Source organism: Dryobates pubescens, chromosome 23 (assembly GCF_014839835.1).
Source record: "Dryobates pubescens isolate bDryPub1 chromosome 23, bDryPub1.pri, whole genome shotgun sequence".
In the NCBI taxonomy this organism is placed as follows: domain Eukaryota; kingdom Metazoa; phylum Chordata; class Aves; order Piciformes; family Picidae; genus Dryobates; species Dryobates pubescens.
In genome coordinates, this window is record NC_071634.1 from 4,195,031 (window position 1) to 4,213,914 (window position 18,884).

Genomic DNA, 18,884 nt, shown 5'->3' on the forward strand with positions numbered 1-18,884 from the left:
GTGGAGGTCAGGAGAAAATTCTTCACTGAGAGAGTTGTTAGGCATAGGCATTGGAATGTGCTGCCCAGGGAGGTGGTGGAGTCACCATCCCTGGAGGTGTTCAAGAGGGGATTGGATGTGGCACTTGGTGCCATGGTTTAGTCACAAGGTCTGTGGTGACAGGTTGGACTTGGTGATCTTTGAGGTCTCTTCCAACCTTGGTGATTCTGTGACTGCTTAGAAGGGCTGGTAGTGAAGGGGTGAGGGGCAATGGTTTGAAACTGGAGCAGGGAAGATTTAGGTTGTACATCAGGAGGAAAGTGTTCACAATGAGGATAGTGAAATACTGGAACAGATCTTCCAGGGGTCTGGTGAAGGACCCATCCAAGGTCAAACTTGATGGGGCAACTTGATCTAGTTGGAGGTGCCCCTGCTGACTGCAGGCAGGGGTTAGACAAAGATGACCTTTGAGGGTCCCTCACAACCCAATCCAACCTGTGAATCTACATTTGCAGCAGCTGAAAAAATGATGCAAATAAGAGATGTACTGGACACTGACTTTTTGTTTGTTTGTTTGTTTAAAAAAACTCTTGAAATGCTTTAAAAAGAGCTGCTCACAGAAACAATGTTCCTTCCAAAGCATGTAACAGATACAGGTAGTACTCACAAGAGCTCGGTAAGGTAACACAGGCAAGCATCTGAATTTTCCAGAGATTTAAGCAACTTGATATGTACCATTGCAGCACACAGGACTGGCTCCTGCTGCATTTAGAAGACACAGTCCACAACCCCAGGCAGAGCCAGCTCCAGAAGTGGTGAGCAAGAGCTTTGCAACAGTAATGAAAACTCTGTAATTAATTTTAAAGGATTAAGGATTTAATCTTGCATAATCTGAGTACTTGAACTATTCCCTTAGCTGAGCTTCCCAGAAGCCCATCTGCAGTGTGGGAAGAGGCCCCTGGTAAAAGGAATCTTTCTGCTTGGTCACTGTGAAGTTTCTGTCATGCTTTGCACATTTCTTCAGATCAGAGAAACGTGTTTCAGATTTGAGGCACTTGATTAGAACAGAATAGACCAGGTTGGAAGAGACCTTCGAAATCATCGTGTCCAACCTATTATCCAACACCACCTAATCAACTAAACCATGTAACCAAGCACCCTATCAAGTCTCCTCCTAAACACCTCCAGTGACTCTACCACCTCCCTGGGCAGCACATTCCAATGGGCAATTACTCTCTCCGTGTAGAATTTCTTCCTAACATCCAGTCTGAAAGTCCCTTGGCACAGCTTGAGACTGTGTCCTCTTGTTCTGGTGCTGGTTGCCTGGGAGAAGAGACCAACCCCCACCTGGCTACAACCTCCCTTCAGGGAGTTGTAGAGAGCAAGAAGGTCTCCCCTGAGCCTCCTCTTCTCCAGGCTAAGCATCCCCAGCTCCCTCAGCCTCTCCTCACAGGGCTGTGTTCCAAGCCCCTCCCCAGTTTGTTGCCCTTCTCTGGACACATTCCAGCAAGTCAACCTCCTTCCTAAACTGAAGGGCCCAGAACTGGACACGGTACTCAAGGTGTGGCCTAACCAGTGCAGTGTACAGGGGCAGAATGACCTCCCTGTTCCTGCTGGCCACACTCCTGCAAAAGGAGTACTGTGGGAACAGCAGAGCTAAGATTCAATACAGGGGCTCTTGGGTTTGGTTGGTTGGGTTTTTTTAGATGCACACAGACAGAAGGAAGCTCACTGGTCTTCATTTCACAGAAGCACTGAATGGTTTGGGTTGGAAAGGACCTTGAAGATCATCTAGTTCCAAAAGCCCTGCCATGGGCAGGGACACCTTCCACCAGCCCAGGTTGCTCAAGGCCTCATCCAACCTGGCCTTGAGCACCTCCAGGGAGGGGACATCCACAGCCTCCCTGGGCAACCTGTTCCAGTATCTCACCACCCTCACTGGAAAGGGAGTTCATCTGCTCAAGACACAAGTATTGTTACATACTGATTTGGTATTTACCCTCTTTTATTTTAGGGAGATCCAAGCACTTTAAGCTGTTCAAAGTCTTCCTGCACCATTCCTTCCCCATAGTAGCTATGCTGTGCCTGCACTTCCTACACCCTAGCCATAATGGCCTCAATTCTAAGCATTTTTAAGTCATTTCTAATTAAAGCTAGGCAGAAACTATTAAAAAAATGCATTTGTTACAAGAGTGATTGCAAAATTCTTTTCTCACATATATGTTCTTGGTATCACCCCCAACAAGAAAGAAAAAAACCCATTTCTTAATGAAGAAGAGCAATGCAAGAGAAACACCCAAAGCAGCAGTCAAGAGCTGGAGCAGACAAGGTCACTTAAAATCTTGGAGCTGCAGGTTCAAACTGCCCAGTTCACATCATTAATTTCAAGGACACCTGCAGTGTTTAAACTTCAACATCTCTGTCAGCTTTCAGTCCTTCCTTAGAAGCCATTCCTTTTGTGTGACCACATGCTACTTGTTCTGACCCACTCGTGTCCTAAGCACTGCAGAGTCCATCCCAGCCCTGCTTTGCTTCAAGAAATACTTAATTATTGCGGATTATCTGCCAAGAATTGATCAGAAAAGGCTTTAGCCATCACAAATCCTATGTGAATATCAAGGTTAGGGCTGGGCCAGCTGCTAAACAAGTGTCAGAGGCTCTTCATGAACCTCTTTGCCTTCCCAAAGGGAAGAGAATGGCAATAAGGGAGAGAGACTGATAGGACAAGAACGAAACTAAACCAGCTGGGATGGCCATGAGGACAATAAAATGGAATAGATACAAACAGTTACAAAACAATATCCAACCCAAGCCCTGATGGCAATGATGTCACCATTGTCACCACTAATACTGTGGCAGAAGTCCCAGACTGGACTAAATGACAGATGGGAATCAGATTCAGGAGTTGTATCCTGTAACTAGATTCAGGATCTCATGGATAGAGATAGAAAGCAGAAAGGACAAAATCCTCCTGGGACACCAGCCATTGAATGAGAGGCTTGACCCTGGTGATCCCTCAGCTTTCTCCCCAAGATGATGTCCATGAGCTGCAATCCCTTCTTAGCCAGTTTAGAGCCACCTGTCCTGTCTGCTCGTCCCCACAGGTGCTACCTCTGCCCTCTTGCACCCCATGGTGCGGTACACAAGATGTGGCAGTGCCCTTGCTCTAGAGCCCAGCCCCATCAGCTTCTCCCTTCTACAAGAAGTCCCTGGCTGTGCAAACCTGTCCTGAGCTTCAGGAAGTGCCTCACTGAACAGAGACTGAGCTGGGAAGCCAAATCTCTGAGCACAACTAGTTCTGGTCTAGCTCAGAGCAGAACAAACATCGCTAGGCTACAAATCTTTCTTCTGGACTTCATGACAAGAACAGACCTTACACCAGGTTCAAAACTTCCAGAGAGCAAAAGAGATCCCAATTTCTACATCATTATGGAAAACTGACTGGGGGAAAAAACAGTGCTTCCCTTTGCTCCTGACTGATCTTTTATGGAAAAGCAGCCAAGAAGCTGTTCCTGGGCTATCTAGTATTTGTTGTCTCTTTGGCTGACAGTCAACCACCCAGCAAAAAGAAACTCATTAAGCTGACAGGAGACCTGAACCCACTCGTGTCAGTGCATCTCAGCATCACTCCCATGAACCCAAATGCCATAAAAAATCAAAATAAAGTTGATGCCACCCTTTGGGTTTGGAAGGACCTGTCAGTCCAAAGTCAGTCTCTGGCAGGATCTGAGCTAAAGGGTAAAGCTTCAGTGCCTGCCAGGCCAAAATAGTTCTAAAAGCAGTAGCAAACATGAAGAACATGGAATGTGGAGCCTCCAAAAAGCATTTCTCTCACCACTACAGCCCTCAACCTAATTATGTTTGCAAGCCTGCTGTTTTGCATCCAAACCACACTGCTTGTTATGTGGTGAATCCATCCACAGATCTGATTCTTCTTTTGATGACCCCAAATCCATAGTTTAACAGACAGACAGCCTAAGCCTCACACCAAGGTCAGTCATCAGTGATCCTTTCTTTCACTTAAAGCCCCCAAAAAGTCACCACCTCTGTTAGAGGCACTCAGCTTTCTTAGCTACTTCAAGACATGAATTATGAAGGCTTCTTGGCTATGTTTGCACAAAATGTGTGCTTCCATTTTACTGTCCCATGGAAATTCAATTGTACTGCAGCATTTGAGATCACCTGCAACCACACAATACCTCTGGCTGGCACGCCAAGAGGACTCCTCAAGAAGCAAGGTGATAGTCTCTCTGATCACATTAAGGAAATTGTAATGAAATATAGTCAATGTGACTAAAAAATAGTAATAAAATGGCATTTCTTCCCCTGCCAACAGAAGGTAAATATTGGATATAGATACACCTTACATGCAAGTCTGCCAGCACCACCAAGCTGTGCGGTGTGGTTGACATTCTGGAGGGAAGGGAACCATCCAGAGGCACCTGGACAGGCCAATGACAGCCTCATAAAGTTCAACAAAGCCAAGCACAAGGTCTTGCATCTGGATTGGGGCAATCCCAAGCAAGGCTGGGTGGAGAACAGAGAGAGAGAGCAGTGCAGAGGAGGACAGCTTGAGGGTGTGGGGTGATGAGAAGCTCAGCATAAGCCAGTACCATGTCCTGGGCTGATCCTCAGCAGTGTGGGCAGCAGGTGGAGGGACAGTGTTCTGCCCCTCTGCTCCACTCTGCTGAGAGCCCACTTGCAGTGGCGTGCCCAGCTTCAGAGTCCTAAAAACAAGGACATGGAACTGTTGCAGCAGGTCTAGAGAGGAGCCACAAAGATGATCAGGCTGGAGAAGACTCAGGGGAGACCTTAGAGCAGCCTTCCAGTATTTGAAGGAGAGCTGAAGAGGGACTTTGCACAAAGGCACAGAGTGACAGGATGAGAGGTAATGGCTTCAAACTGGAAGAATCCAGATTTAGATTAGACACTAGGATGAAATTCTTCCCCAGAAAGGTGCTGAGGCACTGGAACAGGTTGCCTAGGGAAGTTGTGAAGGCTTCAAACCTGGAGCTGTTCAAGGTCAGTTTGGATGAGGCTTTGAGCAATGTGGTCTGGTGGAAGGTGTCCCTGCCCATGGCAGGGGTGTTGGCAGCAGATGATCTTTCAGGTTGCTCATAACCCACAATATTCTATGATTCTGGTTTGCAGTTCTGAGGCTGAGTTTGTAACCAAATATATCATTCATAATAAATCCTGCATTAGTACCAGGCAAGCCAAAAAGCATCTGTAAGGCTGTAGAAAATGGTCTAGAAATGCACTGAAGTTATTTAGAAGATGAAGGAAGCAAGATGGGAAATGATAACATTTATATCAGGTTTCCCACTGGTTCTAACACCAACAGCATGAGCAGAAGGCAATCCTGCTCAGGACTCATGTCTTAGCTGCTCTTTAGCACCCAGAAGAGAAGGATCAGGGGTGACCTCATTGCCCTCTACAACTACCTGAAAGGTGGTTGTAGACAGGAAGGGGTTGGTCTCTTCTCCCAGGCAACCAGCACCAGAACAAGGGGACACAGTCTCAAGCTGTGCCAGGGGAGGTTTAGCCTCGAGGTGAGGAGAAAGTTCTTCACCGAGCGAGTCATTTGTCATTGGAATGTGCTGCCCAGGGAGGTGGTGGAGTAGCCGTCCCTGGAGGTGTTCAAGGGGAGATTGGACGTGGCACTTGGTGCCATGGTCTAGTTGTGAGGTCTGTTGGGACAGGTTGGACTTGATGATCCTTGAGGTCTCTTCCAACCTTGGTTATACTGTGATACTGTGAAGCACCTGCACAGTTTCATTACTCTGCCCTGCACTGACTCAACACTCCCTGGGCTCAGGCCTGAATGCAAGGGTTTGGATTTGAGTAGAAACCAGTGAGTTCAAGGAGCAAAGCAAAATTTGTTCAGAGTGAAAGAGCAGAGCATCCAGGGCCCCAGTGTGCTCGTTTGCTTGGCTCTGAATCCTCCTAAGGCACAGGAGGAAAACCCAGTCGTAAGACAGCAACAGTTGTCCTCTTTGATGCTTTTTTTGGTTTACAAACTGCTCCTGTGCTCGCTACATATCAGCTCTGACCCAGAAACAATATTCAGCACATCCTAAAATCCAAAACATGTCATCAGCTGAATGAGACAGGCTTGAATTACATGGAGAACACCACAGGTAGCCCAACCAAGCACAAGCACCAGCTCTGCATTCTGCCCAGGCCTCTGAGTAGTGCTCTCAGCCAACAGGAGCATTTGTTTGAACCTATTTCTTCCTCTTCTGTCTCTACACAGCCTCATGCTTTTTCATTCATGGACTTCCTGACAATTTATGTTTCTTAGAAGCATTTCTGTGTAGCATCTAAGCCCTGGAAATGTAGATGACAGGGATAATAGATATGGTTAAAATTAGACTAAGCAGCTGCAATTCTGCATTTGCATTTCAGACTTGATTATAGTAGGCACTCAAGACTGTTTGGATGAAAACTAGAAATGAGTTCATGTGCTGCAATAGAAATACACAAACCTCTATCACTTTGACCCCAATCATAAAAAAAAACATAGGGAAAAAACCCCACAACTGCCATTTTTTACCCAACTGGTAACAAGTGGTAGTTGTTTCTTTGTCATTCTGTACCTTAAAGCTTCACCTGTGGACTTTAAAGGCAAGAATTCAATGAAGCAACATCCCCATATTTAACAAAGGGAAGAACTTTTCTCCTCCTTCCTGACCTAATCAGTTAATGATGATGAGTAGCAGTCTAATCTTACTCAACAGCAGGAAAAATAAGTGCCAACTGTTTGAAGCCAAGCTTGGCTACATGCAAGCTCTGCTGGTACTAAAAGACAGAGATTTTTTTTGGATCATCATCTGTAAAAAAGCAGAAAAAAAAGGTACCTAAACCATGCATTCTTCCTCTTTTTGTATGTTTCTCACTTGACTTTTTAGTTCAAAGTTGGGCTTGGGAGGTGGGCTCACATCAACCTCAGGAAATTCAACAAGGCCAAGGTCCTGCACCTGGATCAGGGCAATCCCAGGCACAAATGCAGGCTGGGTGGAGAATAAAGAGAAGTACAGAGAAGAAGGACTTGAGGGTGCTGGGTGATGAAAAGCTCAACATAAGCCAGCACCAAGTGCTCCTAGCCCAGCCCCAACCAGGTCCTGGGCTGATCCCCAGCTGCGTGGGCAGAAGGGACTGGGTCAAGCTTGAGGTGAGAAGAAAGTTCTTCCCAGAAAGAGTAATTGGCCATTGGAATGTGCTGCCCAGGGAGGTGGTGGAGTCACCAACCCTGGAGGTGTTCAAAAAGATTGGATGTGGCCAATCTGAGCCATGGTTTAGTTGTCAGGAGGTGTTAGGGAATAGGTTGGACTTGATAATCTCTGAGGTCTTTACCAACCTGGTTGATTCTGTGAAACTGTTCCTAATATCCAGCCTAAACATCCCCTGGCACAATTTCTAGGTCATTTCCTCATATTCTATCACCTGATAATATGGAGAAGAGACCAACCCCCACCTGGCTCCAACCTCCTTTCAGGGAGTTGTAGAGAGCAAGGTTGTCTCCCCTCAGCCTCATCTTCTCCAGCCCTAGGCAGCCCTAGTTCCCTCAGCTGCTCCTAATAAGACCTGTTCTCTAGACCTTTCAGCAGCTTCATTGCCCTTCTCTGGGGGCTGGACTAGATGACCTTTCAAGGTTCCTTCCAACCCAAGCCATTCTGTGGAGGAGAAAGTTCTTCCCAGAGAGAGTTGTTAGCCATTGGAATGCGCTGCCCAGGGGGTGGCAGAGTCACCCTGGAGGTGCTCAAGAGGGGACTGGACGTGGCACTTGGTGCCATGGTTTAGTAGTCATGAGCTCTTGGGTGACAGGTTGGACTTGATGATCTTTGAGGTCATTTCCAACCTTATTGATTCTAGGATTCTAATCCTATATTCATTTGCTTAAAACTATTTCTTTACAGAAATCTCCAGACTGACTCACGACTTACAGAACAACTTTACAGTGCAAATCTTACTGTAGCAAGGAGTAAACAACAAAATGTTGTGGTTTGGTTTCTTCCTGAGGCAAGATGAAGACAAAATAATCTCTCACCAGATACACATGTCTGTCTCTGACTCTTCAAGTGAGTTAAAACTGCACATTTGGGTTTTTTTCTGCCTCTTTTCAAGAGCTTTTATTTGTGTTTGCTAACGTGGCTCCCCTGGAAAGGCCACAACCCTCGCTGCTAACTGACATCATGAAACTACGACAGGGAGAAAGTCAGCGCTGACTGCAGTTTCATAGCAGCCTTTTCCTCCACAGCCTCAGCTGAAAGTTAAATCTCTTAGAAAGAGATCTCTCGGAGTTTCTTTTGATGTTTGAAACGATTTAGGGAGCTGCTGAAAGCAGTTTGCTCTGCGCAGGCTGGACACACTCTCTGCATTTCAAATGCAAGGAGTGCAACATTTCCAAGGGAGCCATTTACAGGTAAAAACCGAACTGCTTAACTGATTGAGCTGCCTCCGCCGCGCAGGGTGGGCTTCGGTGGAGCATTGCCAAGAAGGGAGATTCAGGGGACTAAAGAGGAGTGGCTTTGGGTAGTAAATAAAAGAGTATTAAAAAAAATTAAGGCTGATTAGTTGGAGAAAAGTGCAAATTGATTAATCCATTCCACAAAGCTTTAAGTCATTTAAAAGCTTAAGCTCCATTTGCAGAAGTCACCTGGGCAACTGGGAGCCTGCCCCAAACCACTTCCAGGTTCTGCCTGTAAAAGTGGCTTCAGAATTTAGCATCCACTTACATTCAAATTGATTTCTGTTCCTAGGCTCCTATCCACTCCGAGCACAATCTAACACACACTCGTTTTTAAAGCACACAGCTTCAAATGAAGGGGCAAGTACAGAGGAGAAACAAATGTCACATCATAATTACTGTAACACCAGCAAAAACAACAGATTGGAGTAGCTGTGAAAAATAGCTTTGAAATCCTCTGACTGGAGAGATCCCTCTGCAGAACTGCAAAACCCACTGCTCTCTTACCTCTCAAATGGAAGCTCTGTCAGATGCTCCTACTGTTACAGGATTCACTTTCTTACTACAAGAAGGACACTGAGGTCCAGAGAAGTGCAACAATGCTGGTGAAGGGTCTGAAGAGGAGAAGCTGAAGAAACTAGGATTGTTTAGCCTGGAGAAAAGGAAGCTGAAAGGAGATCTTCCAGCTCTCTACAACTCCCTGCAAGGAGATTGGAGCCAGCTGAGGATTGGTTTCTTCCCCCTAGTAACAAGTGATAGGAGGAGAGGAAACGGCCTCAAGTTGCACCAGGGCAGGTGTCCTGGTTTAAGACAGCCCTTCTCTAACAAGCAAGCCCCACACACTGAGGTTGGCTGGGGATAAGGAGAGTTTAATGAAATGATAGAATGGACTAATAAGGGGCAAACCAGCTAACAAGCCAAGCCAAGCCAGCACAGACAACCAGCTAATAAGGACAGCATCCAAGCCAGCAGCCAGCAAAGCAGAAGAGACCGACACCCCAAACCAGGAACCAGAGGAAAGCCCTCTGGAACTGAACTCCAAGCCCAACCACCCTTTGCAGCCAGTACTTTGGTTATAAAGCCAGAATGATGTCAGCATTTTACTGAATCATAGAATAGTAGGGGTTGGAAGGGAGCTCCAGAGATCATGAAGTCCACCCCCCCCATCCAAGGCAGAATTACCTAGGGCAGGTCACACATATCCAGATGAGTCTTAAAAGTCTCCAGAGAAGGAGACTCCACAACTTCTCTGGGCAGGAGAGCAGAAATGCATCTAGGTGAGCCTGTTCCAGGGCTCCATCACCCTCACAGTAAAGAAGTTTTTCCTCAAATTCAGGTGAAACTTGCTGGGTTCCAGTTTGTATCATTGCCACTCATCCTATCACCATGGAAAAGAGCCTGGCTCCTTCTTGACACCCAGCCTTCAGATGTGTGTAACCATCAATAAGATCTCTCAGTCTTCTCTTCTCCAGACTAAACAGCCCCAGGTCTCTCAGCCTTTCCTCATCAAACATATGTTCCAGCCCCTTAATCATCCTCATGGACACTCCCCAGTATATCCCTGTCCCTCTTGAAGTGGGGAACCCAGAGCTGGATACAATACTCCAGGTGTGGTCTCAACAGGGCAGACTAGAGGGGGTGGAGAGCCTCCCTGGACCTGCTCACCAGCATATTCAACAGGCTGTCACAAGTGGTCCCTCTTAGCCAAAACAAGACAGCAGGTTTAGGATGGACATTAGAAGAAACATCTTGACTGAAAGGGCTCTCAACCACTGGAAGAGGGTCCTCAGGGTGGTGGTTGAATCCCCGTCCCTAGAGGTATTTCAAGGAGACAGATACATGGTGCTGAGGAACCAGCCTTGGCAGAGATACAGAATGGTTGGACTCTATGATTTTTAAGGTCATTTCCAAATGAAATGATTCTGTGATTCAGCTTCACTTAACTAAATAATTCTCCTTACTTCAAGAAGCCTGAGAACTTGGGCAGTCTCTGCAGCAAGGATGAAACTCCATCTCTGCTGTCCTCAGTACTGGAATACTAATGCAAGGGGCGATGTGACTGAAAAGCACAGCCAGCCAGAAGATATTCCCAAGGAATAAAAAGCAACCTTGCTGCCACAAAGCGCTGATTCAGCACAGCTAGAGTACTTCAAAGAGAGGTGTATTTTCTCAACACATCCAATGAAAAACTACTGATAAAGCTCTGTTCCTGCTTCCTATAAAGTCAAAATGCTTTGTCTCAAGGCTCTGGAGAGACCGAAGAGCAGCATTCCAGTACCTGAAGGGGACCTACCAGAAGGCTGCAGAGGGATTGTTTCCAAAAGCCTGCAGTGATAGGACAAGAGCCAATGGTTTGAAATTAGAAGATATTTGGATTGGATGTAAGGAACAAATTCTTTACCATGAGGGTGGTGGAACACTGGAACAAGTTGCCCAGTTGAGGTCCCATCCCTGGAGATACTCAAGGTCAGGCTCGACAGGGCTCCGGGCAAGCTGATGTAGTGAAGGATGTCCCTGTTCACTGCCAGGGGTTGGACTAGATGACCCTTAGAGGTCCCTTCCAACCCAAACCTTTCTATGATTCTGTTATGAAATCTGAATCAAAATATGTGAATGGGGGCTTGTTTGGGGGGTTGGGGGTGGTTCTGCTATTTCTACCTGGGGAAAGAATTTTCCTTTGCTAGAAATTTTAAACCTCACCCCCATGTTCCAACCCCCACAAAAACTCTATCCCCAAAGATGAGGATTTGCCATAACAAGAAAATCCTGATTTTCAGCCTGCTGTAATTGTAAGTGATGCTCACAATGAGCTCATTTCCTAGAGTATCTGATGTCCCCCCTCAAATAATGCATCCAGTTCAGGCGTCCCCAATCATAAGAAGGACAGAGAGCTGTTGAGTAAGTCCACAGGAGGGCCACAAAGATGATCCAAGGGCTGGAGCACCTCTGCTGTGAGAATAGACTGAGGGAGCTGGGGTTGTTCAGCCTGGGAAAGCGAAGATTCCAGGGGGACCTTAGAGCTGCATTCCAATACCTGAAGGGATCCTACAGGAAGACTGGAGAGGGACTTGCCATAAGGGCATCCAGCAATAGAACAAAGGGGTATGGTTTGAAGCTGAGGGAGAGTAGGGTTAGACTGGAGTTTAGGAAGATATCCTTCAGTAGAAGGGTGGTAAGACACTGGAACAGGTTGCCTGGGCAAGTTGTGGATGGCCCCTCCCTGGGGGTGTTCAGGGACAGGCTGGATGAGACATTGGGCAGATGAGTCTAGTTGAGAGGTGTCCCTGCCCACAATTGCAATAGATGATCTCTAAGGCCCCTTCCAACCCAAGCAATTCTTTGATTCTATGCTTTGTTATGTAAATATGACCTCAACCTCTCTCGCTGTTTGAAAACTTTCAAGAATGCCTTCTTGTATACAACCACTGTCTGGAACCAGATAGCTTAGCACTCAATGGCTCACACATGATGTTGAGGAGAGCACTTAGAAAACTGAGCTGTAAAGCTTTTATCCAGAAACCTGAGATAAAATTCATTTACATCCCCCAAGTGCTGAGCCTGCCCAACTGGAGACTCAGTACAACAGTGTTATCAGCCTTTGAGACATATTTAGATGTGTCCTGAACTCCCACAGGAGAATAACAAGTTGGACTACAGAAATAACTTGGTCATTTACCACTTTCTTTTCACTAGCCAGAGCCTGGTTTCTATTCTTTGTTATCATGTCTTCAAGTTACTCCTTCCCAAAGTCTTAAACACTTTTGTCTCTTCTTCATTAAAATATTAACACAATTATCTTCCAGCAGTGTTCACGCTGCACTTAGCAGCAGTTTGACCGCAGCCAGGTTCATGGTGTTGTTGATACAGCTGGAGAGGGCCTTACCCATCAATAATGGAGCTGCACAGAAGAATTAGAGTCACAGCCACTTCTGCTTCCCGGTGGAAACTGTGCCTTGGGAAAAGTTCTTGCTGGACAACTGAGGCGCTGCATTGTTTACCTAAGCTCTCAGGAAGGTTTATCCTAACAGAGATTTTATTTATGGAAGATAAACACGTTTATTTCAGTGAAAAAGCAGCTCTTAGCTAGCCTCTACAATGCAGCTCTGGTTTTGTCACTTTCATCTCCCCCCTCCAGCTGTGTTCTTTTTAACTTCTTCTTCCTGAAGCTCACCACCAATGAGCTGCAGGGGAATAATTTCTACAGACCTGAGCCCCAAAATCTCCAACCAAATTACCACCTGAGGGGATTGGATGTGGCACTTGGTGCCATGGTTTAGTAGTCATGAGGTCTTGGGTGACAGGTTGGACCTGATGATCTTTGAGGTCTTTTCCAACCTTATTGATTCTAGGATTAGTGTGCCACTGTAATTACTGTGAGGTTAATGTTGTTCTTTACTTCTGCAAGCCTGCCCCTCGTATTTCCACCTACATATTGTGTGATTTCCTCCTCTACCCTTCCACTTCATCCTTCCAATACCATTTGGTATCATATCTTAAACCCAAGTATGTCCCATGCTTCATACTGCCTGTGATCAAAGCATGGAGAAAATGAATAAAGAGCTGAGCTTTCCTTAGCTTAAGTCTTGAAATATGCTATATTAAAAGCAAAAGCCCACTCTGCTCTGAAATGTAATAAACAGCCTGGCTGTGGCATTGTACACAGAAGAAAAAAAACACAATAAAATCAACTCTCCTACTGGTGTGTTCAGACACCATGTAATACCTAGAAGGCATTGTCATAACTACTACAATTTGGCAACAAAACAGATTAGATTAAATGCTGCCATTAGCAGTAAGAAGCCACATATAACAAGAAGGAAAGTATCAAGGGAGGATAAATGCCATAGTTTTTGGAACAGTCAGGGTAAAAAAATTGATAGGTGATGATTAAGATACCTCTTCAACAGGAAAAAAAAGTATAACAAAGGAGAAGGATCTGTAAGGGTAGGACGAGGGAGATGATTCTGTCTCTCTGCTCTGCTCTCACAAAACCCCACCTGCAGTACTGCATCCAGTTCTGGTGCCCCAAGCACAAGAAGGACCTGGAATTGCTAGAGTGGGTCCAGAAGAGGGCCATAAAGAGGATCAGAGAGCTTGAGAATTTCCTCTGTGTGGACAGCCTGAGAGAGGTGGGGTTGTTCAGCTTGGTAAAAAGATGGTTCCAGGATGACCTTACAGCAGCCTTCCAGTACCTGCAGTGGGCCACAGGAGAGCTGGGGAAGGACTTTTTACAAGTGCTCAGAGTGACACGACAAGGGGCAATGGCTTTGAGCTGGAAGAAGGCAGATTGAGATTGGAGATTAGGAAGAAATTCTTTCTAGTGAGGGTGGTGAGACACTGGAACAGGTTGCCCAGGGAGGTTGTGGATGCCCCATCCCTGAAGGTGTTCAGGGCCAGCCTGGATGAGGCCTTGAGCAACCTGGGCTGGTGAGAAGTGTCCCTGGCAGGGGGGTTGGTACTAAATGATCTTTAAGGTCCCTTCCAACCCAAACCATTCTATGATTCTAAGCAGAAAATAAATCTCAGCCCTCACCCAGGAGTGCTGCTGCACAGGGGCTCTGAGCTACACAAAGTACAGAAGGGCACTGAGTAACTCCTGAGAATGAGGAACCACTTCTGCAGTCCATTACAAGTGCAACGTTAGAACAGTATTACTTTGTAATAAACACATTTTTGCTCAGCAGGACCAAAGTTGGCCAGTGAAGAGGGTTCTCACAGAGGTGTCCAAGGAGATGAGATTCTTATCTCACTGACATGAATTTTTAGCAATTCTGAAAACAGGGGGAGGGGGCAATGTCAGAAGCCTGACTGACCCCTGCAGTTCCAGCTGTGGTCTGAAAGAGCTGGCAAGAGAGCGTTCACAGCTATAGGTAGAACAACGGCAGCCAGGAGCAAAACAAGCCCTGAGGAGAAATTATCTGAGACCCAGCTGACACATCAGAGTTATGTAACAAATAATGTGAAATAAAATTAAGGACAAGTGACCTTCTTAAACGAATCTGGGTTTATTCTTTGATTCAACTGACACTTCCAACCGGTCAGAATATCTGTGTGTGTGTGTATAAGCTTCTGTGGCCTTCCATAGCAGGCTGAAGACAAAGCAGCACCAGTTAAACAGGTGAAGAGCTAGTTAAGTGACATCTAAAACACAAAAAAACCCCCCAGCTTTCAAAAAGAGCACATCACTGCATAACTCAGATCATCATGGAGTTCCCCAAAGGTGGAGCCTCTGCAACAAAACATCATCTCACTTAGGTTTCAGCCTGCACAATCAAGTGTGATGAAATGGGCACAAGTTATGAACTGATTAAATGCTTCATAAATGAGAAATATCAGGTACAAAATGTCATCAGGAGGGTTTGGTATATTAAACTTCTGCTAGAGGGGAAAAAAAACACCACAACATTGCTACAAAAAGCCACCTATAAGCTATAAAGCCACAAGAAAGAAACATAGAACTGTGAAATTGTTTTGACTGGGAAAGGCCTTTGAGGTCATCGAGTCCAACCATTCTCTAACTCTACCAAGGCTGATGCTAAGCCACATCCCTCAGCACCACATCTACACACCTTTCTTGAACACCTCCAGGGATGGGGATTCAACCACCTCTGTGGAGAGCCTACTCCAGTGGTTGAGAACCCTTTCAGTCAAGAAGATTTTTCTAATCTCCAACCTAAACCTCCCCTGCTGCAACTTAAGATAATTTCCTCTCATCCTACTAGGTTGGACACGATGATCTTGAAGGTCTCTTCCAACCTGGCCTATTCTATTCTATTTTATTTGGTCCTTGAGAGAAGAGACCAACCCTCACCTGGCTCCAACCTCCCTTCAGTAAGTTGTAGAGATCAACCTCCTTGTCTGCTGACTAACCAATCCTAGTTGCCTCGGCTGCTCCTCACCAGATGATCTCCAGACCCTTCATCAGCTTTGTTGCCCTTCTTTATACTTGCCCCTTTCCCTGAAGCTGTGTATTCAAAACACAAGGTTGTGTTAGATTGTGCTTGAAGTAGGTAAGAATATTGGAACAGAAAACAATTTGAATGTTAAGTGGAAGTCAAATACAAGAAAGAAGTTTCTTCTCATATCCAACCTGAACTTCCCCTGGTGCAATTTGAGGCCATTATCTCTTTTCCTATTGCTTGTTGCTAGGGAGAAGAGACCAACATCCACCTGTCTCCAACCTCCTTCCAGGGAGGTGCAAAGAGCCAGAAGGTCTCCCCTCCACCTCCTTTACTCCAGGCTGAGTAACCTCAGTCCCATCACACACTAGTCAACAGAATGAGGAACTCTTGTGGAAAGAGTCCTGCAAAGGGTGAGCACACCCAGGGAAAAGGAGATGAAAATGCAGTGCTGCAGACCAAAGTTGAGTACGTAAATGAAGAGCATAATGGGATGAGTAGCAGTGGAGAGGTGACACAACCTCCCAACACACTCCTGAGACAAGGCATTGGTGTGCTGCATCCAGCTCTCATTTGCACAAAAAATGCTGGGGAAAGTGGATTGGATGAAAAAAAGCACAGAAATGGAGTTGTGAGGAAAGTGCAAGCAGCAACCAACTTAAAGAATTTTTGTTCACTTGGGTTGTTTTGGCAGGGTTTTTTTTCAGCTAGAAAAGGGAGGGATTACTAGGTTACAACAAAGAAATACCTCATACTTCGAGTTCTTCAGCACATCAGTAATCAGGGACTGGAAGCAGAAGCCAAATAACTTAATAAACAGCAGATTCTCCACCCCTTACTGTCTTCTGATCAAAACTCCCTGTTTGTCTGGAAAATCTGTTTCAGCCAACTGCAAGTTACTGCGCTCAAGAAATCACTGGAATAAATCCAACAGACTCTAATAGTCGAGGGGTCAGAGCAGAAGATCTAATTGCCTCCTTTGGCTTTAGAGTCTGAGTCTGTGAATACTCTTGGTTTTCAGTGGTTCAAAGGCATTGCAGTCATACCATACACACTCAACATTAATATTGAAAGAGCTTTCAGAAATCTGCATAAATTAGGGTTGTATTCCCATGTAAGGGCTGGAGTGACACTGGAGCTTTCCCGGTGAGGCTTTTGTCCTCAGCAGAGCCCATTAATGGAATTACAGCTCTGCTGTACACAGATGAGGTGATGTTTCTGTAAACAAAGATTTACACAATTAAGTGCAAAAGTTCATCCCTGGGGGCTGTGCTTTTTCTCCCCTCGAAAGAATTCTGTGTGACCTGCGGTACAAAACGCCTGCCACAATACCTGGTATCAATCATGGACACTCTCGGTGAAAAGGAGAGCCAGCAGCATTGTAAGAGCCACAAAGCCAGTGGGATCTGTTGTTCCCATCAGCCACATCATTTAAGACCACCCCTATTTATGCTACTTATCTACCTTGTACTCCAAAACACACAGCATCCTCTGCCACCCGGACAAGTGAGCAGGATCAACACTTCACAGGGAATCCATGCCAAGGTAACGTGTACCATACACATGCTGAGGACATTCGGATTGTCAGAGTTTTGCTACAGCATCAGCTGCTGTGGGTATCTATAGCTTTCTGAAAGAAGAAGGGCTTTGAAACTTCTAACACAGCAAAAGGGAAGCTTACAAAGGCTGAAACGGTCTGGAGCCCGCTAACGCTCAAATAAATGTTCTGCCACCACGCAACTGGCAAAGACAGAACTGCAACCACCAACTGCTGGAGCATCACCTTAACAAGAGGCATAGCACCAGCAAGACACGAGGGAGAGCATTCCCTCCTCCAATCCGCAGAGGAGCAGGTGCCTGCTACCTACTCCTCTCACTACACCCCACCATAAAGCCGTGGAAGTTCCTTCCCTGAGCCCTTGGCGCACTGACGCTCCCCTGGGCATACACATCCATCCACAACGCCAACTCCCAACCGGGCAAGGCACAAGGGAAGTCTGGCAGCAGCGACACTGCCACCACCATGTCTAAGCAAAACTTCTTCCACTCCAGAAGCCACACAAGAAGACACTTTGGCCGTTGCCTTTCAGCCAGCATCATCCAGGCAGCTTTTCACCATCCCCAGCGCGCTCCATGCAGACAAAGGCACGTTTTAAACTTTCACTCTTCGCCACCCCAGCAAATCCTTTGACAGGAGCTGGCACCTTTCACCTTGGATTCTGGATGGGATACAAAGTGGGTGGTTCGAAAGGTCTCAGACCCTGGAAGAGGCCTAGAGGGAAGGGATGGAGGAAGCTGGTTCCTGCCGCCCCCTCCCCAGCACAGCTACTGGAGCCCCTTCCCCTCCAGCTCCCAGCTGAGACAATCGGAGCAGCAGCAGGAGCAGCGCCTGCTCATCACAGGCACTCGGGAAGGATAAAAGGGAGGAAGGAATCTCTGATGCCCGAAGAGAGGAGAACAATGTCTATAAAATTTTTAAAAATACAAGAAAGGACTTAAAATAATAGGGAGGTAGGTTTCACCTCGTTGTGATGTTTGGTAAATAGCTGAATAAGTGAAACAACACACCTCTGACCCTTTCTTTTCTGCCTTAAATATAATCCCCCTCTTCCCATAACACACACACCACAAAATGACCATTAATTCAAATCCATTCTTTGAAGGAAGAGGGATTATCTCTGTCTGTGACCGACTCTGCCTCTGTCTCTCCCTCTTCCACTGGGTGAGAATTCAAATTGCATTAAAAAGGGGGAAAAAAATGAGGAAAGGGGAAAAAAAATAAAAGAGGGCACGGCTGTTATTTCTGGTGGGTGTGAGATGTGGGCACGGGGAGCAGGAGTCGGGGGATGGGGAGGAGTGGAGAAAGGTGGCTAAGGAGAGAAGAAAGGGAAGGAGGACCAGGAAACGCAAGGAAGGATGAGAGGAAGGCGAGATAAGGAGGAAGGAAGATGAGGAAAGGATGAAAGGAAGGAGCTCGGGGAGATGGAGAGGGGGTGGGGAAGGATGAAAGGGAGGAAGGGATGAGGGGAAGAAAGGAGGATGCTTTGCCCTGGCCTCACCTCAGCTCGGTGGGTGGGGGTGGGAGAATCTCTCGCTGCCGCCGCCGCCGCCGCCTCCTCCTCCTCCTCCCCAGCAGCGCCGGTTCGTGACGGGCTGGGTGTGCGGTGCGGCTCGGTTCGGTTCCTCGCAAAGCGCCCGGCCCCCGCCTCCCGCTCGGCTGCCACTGCCGGCCCGAGCCCCGCTCGCTCGGCTCTGACCGACCCGGGAGCTGCCGCCGCTGCCGCCGCCGGCCTCGCCGCGGCAGCCACTAGGGGTGGAGGCAGCGCGCCTGCGCCCCCGCCGCCGGGAGCTGCCCGCCGAGGGGGTTGCCGGCGCGGGGGGAGGCCTTGCTGCCGCTGTCGGTCCCGGCTAAGCGGGTCCCCAGGCCGGCTGCGGGCCGCCTCAGTGCGCAGTTGCTGTGAGTATGGAAACGGCGTTACCAGGCGGACGGGTGAAGGAGGAAGGGTGGAGGGAGGGAAGGAGGGAGAGCGAGAGGG

General features: G+C 47.0%; 1 protein-coding gene across 1 annotated transcript in view; it reads right to left on the reverse strand.

Annotated features, from left to right (window-relative positions):
- CTNNA2 (catenin alpha 2) overlaps nucleotides 1-18,519 on the reverse strand; it is a 698,580-nt gene extending 680,061 nt beyond the window's left edge. Inside the window, exon 1 of the mRNA XM_054172387.1 lies at nucleotides 18,408-18,519. The gene's annotated coding sequence lies outside the window, so the exon portion shown is untranslated. The remainder of the gene's footprint in view (nucleotides 1-18,407) is intronic.
- Nucleotides 18,520-18,884: the final 365 nt, after the last annotated feature.